This window comes from Vulpes lagopus, chromosome 16, assembly GCF_018345385.1.
Source record: "Vulpes lagopus strain Blue_001 chromosome 16, ASM1834538v1, whole genome shotgun sequence".
Lineage (NCBI taxonomy): Eukaryota > Metazoa > Chordata > Mammalia > Carnivora > Canidae > Vulpes > Vulpes lagopus.
The window spans coordinates 59,931,200-59,944,776 of record NC_054839.1 but is presented as its reverse complement, the minus strand read 5'-3'; the positions used below and the strand labels follow the sequence as shown (position 1 = coordinate 59,944,776).

Sequence of the window (13,577 nt, the reverse complement as noted above, 5' to 3'; positions counted from 1 at the left end):
TCTATCATCTAGCTTTCTACAGCACGTGAGGCACTATTGAGCAGCATACCCAATATATAAAATTTGAGGTATTCTATTTTTTATTTATATTCTTATAGATTTATTTTAGAGAGAGAGCAAGCACAAACGGGGGTAGGGAGGTGGGTAGGGATAAAGGGACAGGGAGAAAATCTCCAGCAGATTCCCTGCTGAGCATGGAGCCTGACTTAGGGCTCAATCTCACCCTGAGATCATGACCTGAGACAAAATCAAGAATTGGATGCTCAACCAACTGAGCCACCCAAGCGCTCCAAGAATTTGAGGTATTTTCATTGAAAATTGAGCATGTGAAAAAAGGATTTGGAAGTGTTTGCAAAGTAACATAATAAGAGTATATTAATCAAATGCAAAGTATAAATAGTTGCTAATGGGAAGTGGAAAATGAACTGCTTTAAATAATAGATGGTTTACTGGAATAGACAAATTTTATGTAGATTTCTTTAAAGCAGTGATGGACTTTGATTGCCAGAGAGAAAAGATACCCATTGATCATTCACCAGATATTTATTGAGTGCTCACTATGTGCCATGTGCTATACACTGTTCAAGGCACTAGAGATAAGGCAAAACACAAAACTACTCCAGAGCAGAAATAGATATTTCATTTCTCAGGCATGATAATTTGATAGGAACAGAGAACACAAATATGAGCATACAAAAATGAAATAGAAAGGAAAGGAACTAGTAATGGGCTTATAGTAGAAGGCCTTAAATACTAGGATGTTTCTAAATGGAAGAAAGATGTTTGGGTGTGAATTGAACAACTGAACTCCTTTGGTCACTGCAGTCAGAATAGGCAGCTTTTTTCCCCGTCGGTCAGCATAAACTTATAGTTAGCAAGATAACACAAACAAAATAAATACACACAGAAAAATTCCCATCTGAAGTGTATGGAAAGCAAAAAGAGAAAGAATGGGTAGCAAAAGTTGAATTTTATCTCTCCTTCTACCTCTAGTTCAATTTTAGGGATATAAGAACACATCTGTTTAATTCTACTTACTGAAGTGTGTAGATAAGTTACTGGGTTTGGTATTAGCCTGAAAAGATCCTCCAAGGTCGCATATTCAATTTCTTAGTTTCAGCAGACAGAGCTACACTATGAATATTGAAAACAGAATTGTCAAGACAAAACAACAAATAATTTTTGAGCTCTTAGTTGCTTATCGGTGCCGTACATATTCTAATCCATAGTCAACAAACATGCCAGACAGCATATTGAGCAGTCAAAGGCATAAGGAAAGTGTGGATCCCATAGTCTGAGCTCATAGTTATCAGTAGTATTATACTATCAGTCCTGCTACTGAACCACAAATCTAAATGGAGGCAATTTAGGATAGACGGGTAAATATTTTAGAGTAGAACAATTTGGGTTTAAGCCTTAACATTACTTATAAATTCTGTGATCTGGAAAAATTACTGCCTTTATGAATCACCGTTCTTTCGTTTTACAAACTGGAACTAAAACTCTGTAGCCTAATGGATGTCACAATGATCTGTTAAAAGAAGAGACTTCCCAGGTTCAAATCTCAACTCCCTTACGCAGAAATTGTGTGACTCCTTTTCCTCATCTGTAAAATGAAAGTAGTAATAGTCCCTGTATCTCAAAGTTATGAGGATTTAACACCTTAATATATTCAAAGTGCATGTAACAGAGCTTGGCACATAGAAAATGATATATTTACATAAATTATAATTCCTATTTAAAGCACCTACCTAGTACTTGCCCCTTAGTATGTTTCTAATAAATGTTAATTCCCTTTTATATTTCAGTTGAAATTATTTTCCTTTCCTTTAAGATTTTATTTTTCAGGAATCTCTCTACCCTATGTGGGGCTCAAACTTAAAACCCTGAGATCAAGAGTCAGCAGGCTCTACTGACTGAGCCAGCCAGGCATTTTCTAGATACATTTTTAAATGTAGCAAGCTAAGGTATGACTGATACTCAATAAATGGCATATACATAAGGTATACAATTGATAACTTTTAACATGTATAGAATTGATAAGTATATAACTGATAAATTTTAATATGGAAATCCCTGTGAAACAACTATCACCAGAATAAGACACTGAACATATCCATCAACCCTAAGAATTTCTCTGGCCTTTTTATAATCCCTCCCTCCTAGCACCTCTCTCCTCAGGCAACCACTGGTCTGTCTGCCCTTTGTCCCAATAGATTACTTTGCATTTTCTGGAAATTTATGTTTTCTTTCTTCACTCAGAATGTTGTTTTCAAATTAACCCACGCTGTTGCACATAACAATAGTTCATTACCTTTTATTGCTGAGTAGTATTCCATTATATGAATATATCACAATTTATCCATTTATCTGTTGGTGGACATTTGGGTTGTTTCACATTGGAGACTTAAAAATATGAATATTCATGTACAGATCTCTGTAGGAGATATGCTGTCTTTCCTTGTGGAAATACCTAAAATGAAATGGATCATATATTGGTGTATGTTTGACTTTTCAAGAAACTGCCAAACTGCTTCCAAACCAATTATATCATTTTACACTCCTATTAGGAGTGTATCAAAGTTCTAATTCCTTCACATCCTTAATAACACTTTTCATTTTAGCTGTTCTAGTAGATGTGTATACATTTTTTGTATATGGATATCCACTTATTCCATCGTGGTTTTACTCTTATGTTTCCCTAAAGACTAATGAGGTTAATAAAGCTGAACATCTTTTCATGTGCTTATTTGCTATATGGCTTATCTTCTTGTGAAGTTACTATTCGAGTCTTTTGCCTATTTTTTGAGACTTCTGTTTTCTCATTATTGGGTTTTAAGGGTTACATTCTTTTTTTAAAAAAAAAAATCTTCCTTTACTTATTTTTAAGTGATCTCTATACCCAATGTGGGGCTTAAACTTATGACCCGTGAGATCAAGAGTCATATATTCTACTGAGCCAGCCAGGCACCCAGGGAATATGTTACATTCTTGATACAAATCCTTTATTATATGCTTTGCAAATATTTCTCTCAGGCTGGAGCCTGTCTTCTTTAGCAGTGTATTTTAAAGAACAGAAGTTTGTAAAAACTTGATTAAGTCCAATTTTTCAATTTGTTCATTTATGGATTGTACTTTTGGTGTCATATCTAAGAAATCTTTGTCTCAGAGTCACAAAAATATTTTTACAAAAAAATTTTTCTTTTTACATTTTCTTCTAGAAGTTTAATAGTAATTTCAGGTTTTATGTTTAGGTCTATGATAAATTTTGAGTAAATTTTTGTGCATGGTGTTAGATATGAATCAAATTCCTATTTTTATATATGGATATCCAATTTTTCCAAGCACAATGTGTTTAAAAAAAAAAACAAAACTTTTTTTCACTGAATTACCTTCGGACTTTGTAAAAAATCTGTTCTCCTTATATATGTCGTTCTGTGTCTGGACTCTGTATTGTTACATTAATCCATTTGTCTATTTTTACACTAATACCACTCTGTTTTGATTACTATAGATATTTAATAAGTCTTGAAATCAGGTAGTGTCAGCCCTCCAACTTTGTTCCTTTTATTGAAGTAAATTATTTTGGCTATTCTAGATCTTAGCATTTCTATAGAAGTTTAGAATCAGCTTGTCAGTTTCTTTTTTTTTTTTTTAACTTAGTGGGATTTTGATTTGGTTTGTGTTGAACAATTTAAGATCAATAGATCAATTTAAGGAGAGCTGACGCACTCACAATATGAACCCACTGAGCCAGGTAAATCTCTCCCAACTATTTGTCTTTACTTCCTCTCAACAGTATTTGCTACTGTTAGTATACAGATCTTTTATGCCTTTTATCAGGTTTATTCCTAAACATTTCATATTTTTATGCTATTGTAAATGCTATATATTTTTTGCATTTTCATTTTCAGTTGTTTGTTGCAAGAATATAGAAATACAGAGGTCTTATATCCTGCAATTTTGCTGCATTCTTCTATTAGTTCTTATATCCTGCAATTTTGCTGCATTCTTTTATTAGTTCTAGTAGCTTTTTGTAGATTCCAGCAGACGGAATAGATGGATAATTGTGTCAGTTTTATTTCTTCCTTTCCAATCTGAACGTATTTTTTTTTCTTGCCTGATTGCACTGGCAAACCTTTCAATGTTAAATAAAAGTGGTAAGAGCAGGGGCCCGTGGGTGACTTGGTCAGTTGAGCATCCAACTCTTGATTTCGGCTCAGATCATGATCTCAGGGTCATGGGACCCAGCCTCCTGCTCAGCATGGAGTCTCCTTGTGATTCTCTCTCCCTGTGCCCCTCGTCCCAATCAAGCTCTAAACAAATAAATGAATAAACAAAATCTTTTTTAAAAAAGGTGTAAAAGCAGACATCATGGTGGTGTTCATGATCTTAAGGGGCAAGCACACAGTTTTTCACCAGTAGGTATGAGATTATCTGTAGGTTTTCTGTAGATACACTTTATCTGGTTGAAGAAGTACCCTTCCATTCCTAGTTTGCTGAGTTTTTAAATAGGAAATGAATATTGGATTTTATCAGATGTTTTTTCTCCATCTATTGAGATGATCAGTTTTTCTTTTTTAATTTGGTGAGTTACAATGATTTTTTATTTTTTTATTATTTTTTTAAAGATTTTTATTTATTCATGGGAGACACACAGAAAGAGAGAGAGAGGCAGAGACACAGGCAGAGGGAGAAGCAGGCTCCATGCAGGGAGCCCAATGTGGGACTTGATCCCGGGACTCCAGGATCACGCCCTGAGCCAAAGGCAGCCGTTAAACTGCTGAGCTACCCAAGCGTCCCACAATGATCAATTTTTTAAATGTTAAACTAATCCTGTATTCTTGGGATAAATACCACCCAATAAATAATATATTTTTTATATATTGTTGGATTTGATTTGATAAAATTTGTCTAGAATTTTTTTACATCTGTGTTCATGAGGGAAATTGGCCTGAGTTTTCTTTTCTTGTAATGCCTTTGTGTAGCTTGGGTATCAGGATAATGCTGGCCTCAAAGAACAAGCTTGGAAGTATTCCTTTCTCTTTACTTTTCTGAAAGAGTTTGTGTATGATTGTTATTTTTTTTCTCTAAATGTTGGAAGGATTCACCAGTAAAGTCCTATGGAATAGAACTTTATGGGAATGTTTTAAACTAAAAATTCAATTTTTTGGAAATGGATATGTGACCAGATTATCTGTTTCTTCTTGAGTCAGGTTTGGTAGTGTACCTCTTTCAGGGAATTTAGTCATTTGATCTAAGTTGTTAAATTTTTTGTCTAAAGTAGTTCATAATATTCCTATTATCCTTTCTTTTCCTCCAACCAGTCTGGCTAAAGGTTTATCAATTCTACTGATCTCAAACAACCAGATTTTGATTACATAGATTTTTTTTTATATATATTTATGATAGTCACACAGAGAGAGGGGGGGGGGCAGAGACATAGGCAGAGGGAAAAGCAGGCTCCATGCACCGGGAGCCCCACGTGGGATTCGATCCCAAGTCTCCAGGATCGCGCCCTGGGCCAAAGGCAGGCGCCAAACCGCTGCGCCACCCAGGGATCCCAGATATTCTCTCTTGATCTTTGTTTTCTATTTCATTGATTTCCACTTTGACCTTTATTATTTCACTTCTTTTGCTTGTGCTTAATTTGCTCCTTTTTTTTTTTTTTTAAAGATTTTATTTATCTATTTATGAGAGACAGAAAGAAGAGAGAGAGGCAGAAACACAGGCAGAGGGAAAAGCAGGCTCAATGCAGGGAGCCCGAAAGGGGACTGGATCCTGGGTCTCCAGGATCACACCCTTGGCTGAAGGCAGCGCTAAACCGCTGGGCCACCCGGGCTGCCCCTTTTCTAGTTTGTTAAGGTGGAAGTTGAGATCATTGCTTTGAGACGTTTTATATTTTTTAATGTAGGTATTTCATTTATATAAATTCTGATATAGTGTATTTTTATTTTCCCTCAGGTCAAAACAATTTTGAATTTCACTTTGAATTGCTTCTTTAATCAGTAGGTTATGTAGAAGCATGTGATTTTGTTTCCAAATATTCAGGGATATTCCAGTTAGCTTTCTGTTACTGATTTCTAATTTAATTCCACTGTGGTCAGAGGACATACTTTGCATGACTTAAATCCTCTAAAATGAATTGAGATGTATTTTATAGTAAAACAGATTGGCAAATCTTTTCTTTTTTTTTTTTAAGATTTTATTTTATTTACTCATGAGAGACACAGAGAAAGGCAGAGACACAGGCAGAGGGAGAAGCAGGCTCCATGCAGGGAGCCTGACGTGGGACTCGATCCCGGGACTCCAGGATCATATCCCAGGCTGAAGGCGGCGCTAAACCGCTGAGCCACTGGAGCTGCCCCACAAACCTTTTCTACAAAGATTCAGACGGAAATATTTTAAGCTTTGTGAGTCACGTACAGTTTCTCCTGTCACTTATTTTTTCAGAAATCTTTCAAAATGCAAAACTATCCTTAGCTCATAGGCCATACAAAAGCAGGCTAGATTTGGCCCCACAGTCATAGTTTGCTAACAGCTGGCCAGGAATATGATCTCTGTGGGTAAATGTTTCATGTACTCTTTAAAGAGAATGTATATTCTGTTAGTGGAATATTCTAGAAAAGTCAATTGGGTAATAATGGTGGATAGTGTTGAGTTTACTATATCCTTGCTATGTTTCAACTTGTCCTAGCAATTACTGAAGGGGAAGTACTGAAATCTCTGACTATAATTATAGATTTGTCAGTTTGTCCTTGCAGTCCTGTTAGATTTTGCTTTACATATTTGAACCTCTTTTTATTTGGGGCATAAACATTTATGATTGTTATATTTTCCTAATTAATGGACTCCTTTACTATTATAAAATGACCTTCTTTAACTAATATTCTTCACTATGAAATCTTACTTTGTTTCTACCACATTAATACCACCCCACCAGTTTCTCTTGACTAATATGGACATTAGCATGGTATAACTTTTTCCCTCCTTTTATTCTTAACATTTTTATTTCTTCGTATATAAAGTGTGTTGAGTCTTGTTCTAGCCAATCTGACAATCTCTACCCTTTGATTAAGATTTTTAGGTCATTTACATTTAATGTGGTTATTGATATAATTAGATTTAATTCTATTGTCCTGCTATTTTTTATTTGTTCCATTTGTTCTGTATTCCATCTGTTCATTGTTTTTTTCCGTTTTATGCCTTCTTTTGGATGGAGTACTTCTTCATTATTCCATTTTTTTCTCCTTTGTTGGCTTATTACCTATAATAGTTTTGTTATTATTCTACTAGTTGCTTTAGGGTTCATAGTCTAAATATTTATCACAGTCTACTTTCAAGTGAATTTATACCACTTGACGTATACTAAAAGAACCTTATCTTATTTCTATTTTTCTACTCCTGGTCTTAATGTTACTATTGACATATATTTATTAACACATGTTATAAACCCCATAATATATTGCTATTATTTTTGTTTAAACAGTTGGTTATCTTAAAAGAGAATTAAATGTAAAAATAACTTACATTTACCCATCTAATTACCTTTTCCAGTGTTCATCATTCCTTTGTGTAGATCTCTGTTTCCATCTGATATCATTTCCCTTCCATCTGAAAGAGTTTAACATTTCTTGTAGTGGAGTCTGTTGGCAATGATATTAAATTTTCATTCTGTGAATTTTTAGTCTTTGAAACACTCTCAGGTTCAAAATAAGTAATCATCAATTAATCTCCCTATCATACACTACTATAAATAGCGTGGGCTAAAGTGTAAAAGAGAAAACTAAAACAGATCTATTGTACAACCATGAAATAACCTAAAACCTTGCTTCTAAAAGGACAGTTTGAGGCAAAGGAAACTCCTAGTATGCCAGGATGCTAAAAGCCACTGAATAAACATGAGGCATCTTCTTAGATATCAATTTTACTAAGGGACTTTGAAAAAATTTTTAAACATTATACTAAACATAGACTATTATGGTATATAATATAACATTTCGTGTTAAATTTAAGATAAAACAAGAGACTAAAGGAAATTCTAGTTGGGGATCAAACTTCTAAGGCACTTTTTTCGCTTTTCTCTACTATTAACCATACTTTTGTGAAAAAGTTCGAGAAGCTGTGAACTTGATGATTAATCATGATTTATTGAAACCTCTCCTAAAATTGGATGCTGTCAACAAATGTACGTTATTCACTGAAGTTTTTATTTAATTTGAATATGCATTTCTGAATTGACCACTATATCCTGTTATTCAGCTCATGAATCATTTCTTATTATGCTCATGAAAAGTACACTTAATTCCAAGTTTTTAAAATACCCATCATTATTCCTGTAAAAGACTTTTACTTACCAATTATCACTTTTGTGGCTATCAGCATGTTTACATCATTCAGTACCTGCAACACTGTTCAATTTTCTGATTCCAATCCAGGATAGAATAAGAATACACATATAAACAAGCCTATTAGAAATAAGCCTAAAACAAAGAAGAACAGGCTGGCTATGAAGACCTTACTGGAAAATCCACTTCTAAGACTGCATCCTAAGGAAATAAAGCAAAAAATTTAACTATTAGATTGTCCCTTTTACAAATAGAGAAACACATAAATATAATACCCTCAAATAAGAAATTGCCAAAATTATAGTACATCCTTATTCCATATGGAATATTTACTCAGCCATTAAAGGATATTATAGCTAAATATTCATTTCTAGGATGAACAACAAACAAGTATAAAAATTTGAAAACGGAGTTAACAGCTGTTATTTCTGGGTTAGGATTATTAGGATTATTAATTTTTTTCTATATCTTGCTCATCTTGTTGTATATTCTTGAGTAGCAACTGCTTGTAGTAAGAAACACTCAGTTTCCAAAAACACTAATTCAACATGAATAAATATTCAAAATGATGAGGTCATCATTTGTTTATCCATTAATCAACAAATATTTGCAGTATTAAATAAGACATAGTCCTTGCCCTCATGACTCTTAATTTGTGAGGACAAAAAAAAGGGCATAATCAATACTCTTGACTCTTTTCCTGAATCCTCTCTCCCACTGTATTCTACAACACTGAGCTCTGTTGATGTTCCCTTCCATCCTATTTATTCTTAATTTTTTTGCTGCCTTATCTTACTTTGCCCATTTACTAATTTGTTTCTTATTTCCTCACTATATTCAGTTTCCATAAGCAAGGACATCCAGTTCCCCCAAAATTTCAACTAATACCTATTAAGTGACATTCTCTTCCAGCTCCAACAGTTCTCCTAAGCTTCAGAGGCACATGCTGAGCTCCCTACTGAACTTCTCTCTATGGATATCCCAGGGACAATCTTTGATATTCAATATGTCTTTAATGAGTTTCTCATCTCCTTCCCCTTCCCCAGTTTTTTATTCCATATCCTATACACACATACACATAAGCAAAAATCCCCCTTCCTCTATTTGCCTCTATCCTAGTTAACTATACCACTGTTATACTCTAGAGTCAAGCCAGGAACTAGGAAGTCATTCTAGATTCTCCCCGCCTCTATCTCAACCATTACTATCTATCCTAGTCCAAAATCTTATTCTTTCCCCTCATGACTGTAAAACTACATAAAACTACTTCCATTTACCTAATAATAATTATTGCAATAGTAATATGTAATAATAGAGCACATTTTACATTTCCCCTAGTATTTCAATTATGATATTGCAACTATGTTACCTTATTCGCAAACCACGAAGACTTATACAGAAGCAAAAATAGCTTCCACTATTCCCAGACATCAGCAGCCTTGTTTATACCCCTGTATCTAAGTTTTTATGACATAGCATTTGTTGCTTTACTATATGTTTACTTTTGAATAAAGCAAACATGGCAAAAGATGATCATAATAATTATTAAGCTGCTGATGGGATGAGCACTGGGTGTTATACTATATGCTGGCAAATTGAATTCAAATAAAATATTTTTAAAAAAGAAAAAAACATAAATAAATCACATGTTCCCCCCAAAATAATTATTAAGCTGCATGTTAAAAGTTCAAATAATAGGATTTATATTAAGTTTATATAACAAAATATAATGTTATACTATGTTAGTTCACCAGTATTTCTTTAAAACACATACCAAACACATACCTATACACATATACCACATTAGGAATTAGATAAACTAAAAAACTGAGTTTTTTCTATAAACTGAGCTTCCTTTCATTCCTATTCTGTCATCATTGACAGCACTCAACCTATCTATGCTTCCAAAATGATGAAAGTGAATGCACCCCCCACAGCCATCCTTGCCTAGGAGGGTCAGAGGGTCCAATTGCTTCCCCAAGTCTTTTCTAATTTGCTCTCTGATGTCCGAAAGATGGAACCATCTATTCCACAAGATACAAATTTTCCTGAAGAGGAAAGACAAAGTATAGTATTTAGTAATAATAAAATGAATGAATTCAATAATACCAAAATACAAAAGACAAATACAGAGTTTTCCTTTGTCAATTGGGAAAGAGAAAAAAATGGTTTATTTTTAAGGAGCTTTCAGAAGCAATGCCTTCCAAATCATTCCTGATTTTTTCCAATATTCTTTAATGCAGATGTATTTTATAATTGGGTGGGGGGGAATGTTCAAAAGTGAGTCCATAAACCTAGTGTCAAGGGCATATAAAAGTATTTTTACATCAAGTGATTTACAAGAAGCTTTGAACCTTATCATAATTAACTGTATTACTAATTTTTTTATATCTAAAGGGTTAAACTTTAGGAACTTTCAATTTTTATATTCCTTTCCTTTCAAAGAAGATATGAGTATAAATAAAGGTAGATGAGAGAATCATTAGATTTAGTCATATGCCACAAGAATTTCTTGTCAAGGAAAAGTTTTGTATACACCATATTATATCAGCAGTTTTGCAGTTTATTAAAAATATTGCAGTTAAGTCACATGAGCTTTGGGTTGTTTTGACAATGGCATAAACATCTAATTGTTAAAGAAAACCCTATGCTTAAAAACTACATCCTCCAAAAAGGAGGGAAAATTAGTATGTATGATACTTTGAACCACTTTTCTTTAAGAGTTTCCTTAAAAGTAGGTATATACCAACCTGGGTTTACTGGGTCAAAAGTTAACAGTATAGGGTCATCAAGTAAATTAAATGTTAACAGCAAAAATTAGAGGACTTAAAATTAAAAACATAGGACTTAATCCTATGATGAAGAAAAGTGAGGAAAAAGTATTCCCACAAGAGCTGTAAACTGTTCACCTATTTAAAATAAATTACTTCTTCAGAACCACCTTAAAAAGTTAATTTGTTTTAAACACATAAACATTTCTTTGCCAAGAATGTGCTATATTTTTATTCTCATTTCCCTATAGATTTATGCTACATGAAAGAAATATTTTTTTTACATGTCATAGGGAACTCATCACAATTCTGAGTCATATCTCCTAGAGACCAAGGGTCTCAATTTTACTTCTGTTTACCAAAAATAAATAAGAAATGAATGATAATAGATTGCTGGTTTCCTGTCCTTCTCAACTTCCAAGACAAGGCTCGCCCCAAGTTAAGAAAGTCTCTGAGTAGATCATGAGTTATAATTTTTCAAAGTTTTTACTCAATGTGAAATTTTATTAAAATCCTTCAATTTTCTTTTGATAAAGGATCAACAGATCCATTTCTATTATTTACCAATCCTTTTTATTATCTTAAGCTGTTCCCCTGATATAGACATTTTAATGGCTAGAACAAAAAGTTAACTAACACTTGGTATATTTTGGACCATATATGGTATACAATTCACTGTTCTGGGTGTGTCAGTTTTTGAGAGGGGTGATGTTAAACTGGAGCATAATGAGAAGGAAGCCAAGATGGTGACAGGTTTAAAATCATAAACCAACCAAGGAAACTAAAGATATTTGGAGGGCAGGGGATTCAGTTGTCTTCAAGTTTGAAAATAATAGTGATCATATTTTTTTAGTTTATTTATTTTTTTAGTAATCTCTATACCCAACATGTGGAATTCATGACCCTGAGATCAAGAGTCTCATACTCTTCCAACTGAGCCAGCCAGGTGCCCCAATAGTGGTCATATTTAAAAGGTTACCACACATAGGTGAGAATGAATTAATTCTCAACAGCTGCAGGGGGCACTCTGACATATTTTAACTATTAAGATTCTATAACTCCAATCCTATTATTTCAAAAACAATATCCCAAAACATTATATTTAATATTTCATCAAAAGGCAGCATGTTTACATGAATTTTTTGGAAAGTAGATAACTGAAGTAAGTGGGTTTATCCTTTTCCAGGTATCCTTATTGGTAAAGGGGGTGGGGAGAGCTTATATTTATTCAGTAAATATTAACCACTATTAATTGTAAATGAATTTTAGATCAGTCTCATAATCTGTGCTCAAGATATGGAAGCAAAACAATTCTTGACATGGGTGGGGTGGGGAGGAACCCTTATACTTCTATAACCTTAAATCAGAGTTGAAAATACTATGTATGAATCTGTTCTACTTCCATAATACCCATAATACTATTTTTTAATTGAAATAAACTGATCTTACCTAATTTTCTTAAACATTACAAGAACTTGAAACAGATCACTCCTATGCTATAAGGATATGCTTGATTTACTAAAGCATTCTACATTTAATTTATATCTTTATATCTTATATCCTGGGGTTAAAACTATGACTTACTGGTAAAAACTGTCATCTCAAGCAAGTTAGGGTTACCATCGCAGGCAATGAAGTTAATTATCAGAACCCCCCAAAAGAGGTGATCTTACCGATGTATATCACCCAGATTCAAACTATAGATAACTTAATTCTACCAACAACCACTAACATTGTAGCTAACTCTCATCACTATTTAAAATAGCTCATTTTGCATATCTTTGGACACCTTAAGATCATCCATTTGGATTCTCTATCTCTCTTAAGTTCTATGACTGTGGTCACAACACTAAAGTAATGCTAACAAGTGGGATCTAATTTTTTAGGAAGAAGAGAAGCAAATGCTTTAAAAATAGATTTGTAAGACTTATGATCCATCAGTCCATCAGCACCCCCCAGTCTCTTAACAACGCCCTCAATTATTGATTTTAAAAAGTAATCCAGGGATCCCTGGGTGGCACAGCGGTTTAGCGCCTGCCTTTGGCCCAGGGCGCGATCCTGGAGACCCAGGATCGAATCCCACGTCGGGCTCCCGGTGCATGGAGCCTGCCTCTCTCTCTCTCTCTCTGTGACTATCATAAATAAATAAAAATTAAAAAAATAAAAAAATAAAAAAAAATAAAAAGTAATCCAATAGCAATGAGATAGATGGTGAAAACTTACAAATGTCTTTACTTTCACTTTCAGGTCTTGCTTTTTCAACTTTTCATAATTTTTTTTTTTAATTTTTTTTTTTTTTTTTTTAATTTATGATAGGCACACAGTGAGAGAGAGAGAGGCAGAGACATAGTCAGAGGGAGAAGCAGGCTCCATGCACCGGGAGCCTGACGTGGGATTCGATCCCGGGTCTCCAGGATCGCGCCCCGGGCCAAAGGCAGGCGCTAAACCGCTGCGCCAC

The 13,577-nt window shown here is 34.0% G+C and overlaps 1 long non-coding RNA gene across 1 annotated transcript in view; it reads right to left on the bottom strand.

Moving 5' to 3' along the window:
• Window positions 1-13,126, bottom strand: part of LOC121477002 — a 30,408-nt gene extending 17,282 nt beyond the window's left edge. Inside the window, exons 1-4 of the long non-coding RNA XR_005984068.1 lie at window positions 8,358-13,126; window positions 7,549-7,646; window positions 2,315-2,473; window positions 1,039-1,134 (exon numbers count right to left, since the gene is read on the bottom strand). This is a non-coding gene — a long non-coding RNA (uncharacterized LOC121477002). The remainder of the gene's footprint in view (window positions 1-1,038; window positions 1,135-2,314; window positions 2,474-7,548; window positions 7,647-8,357) is intronic.
• Window positions 13,127-13,577: the final 451 nt, after the last annotated feature.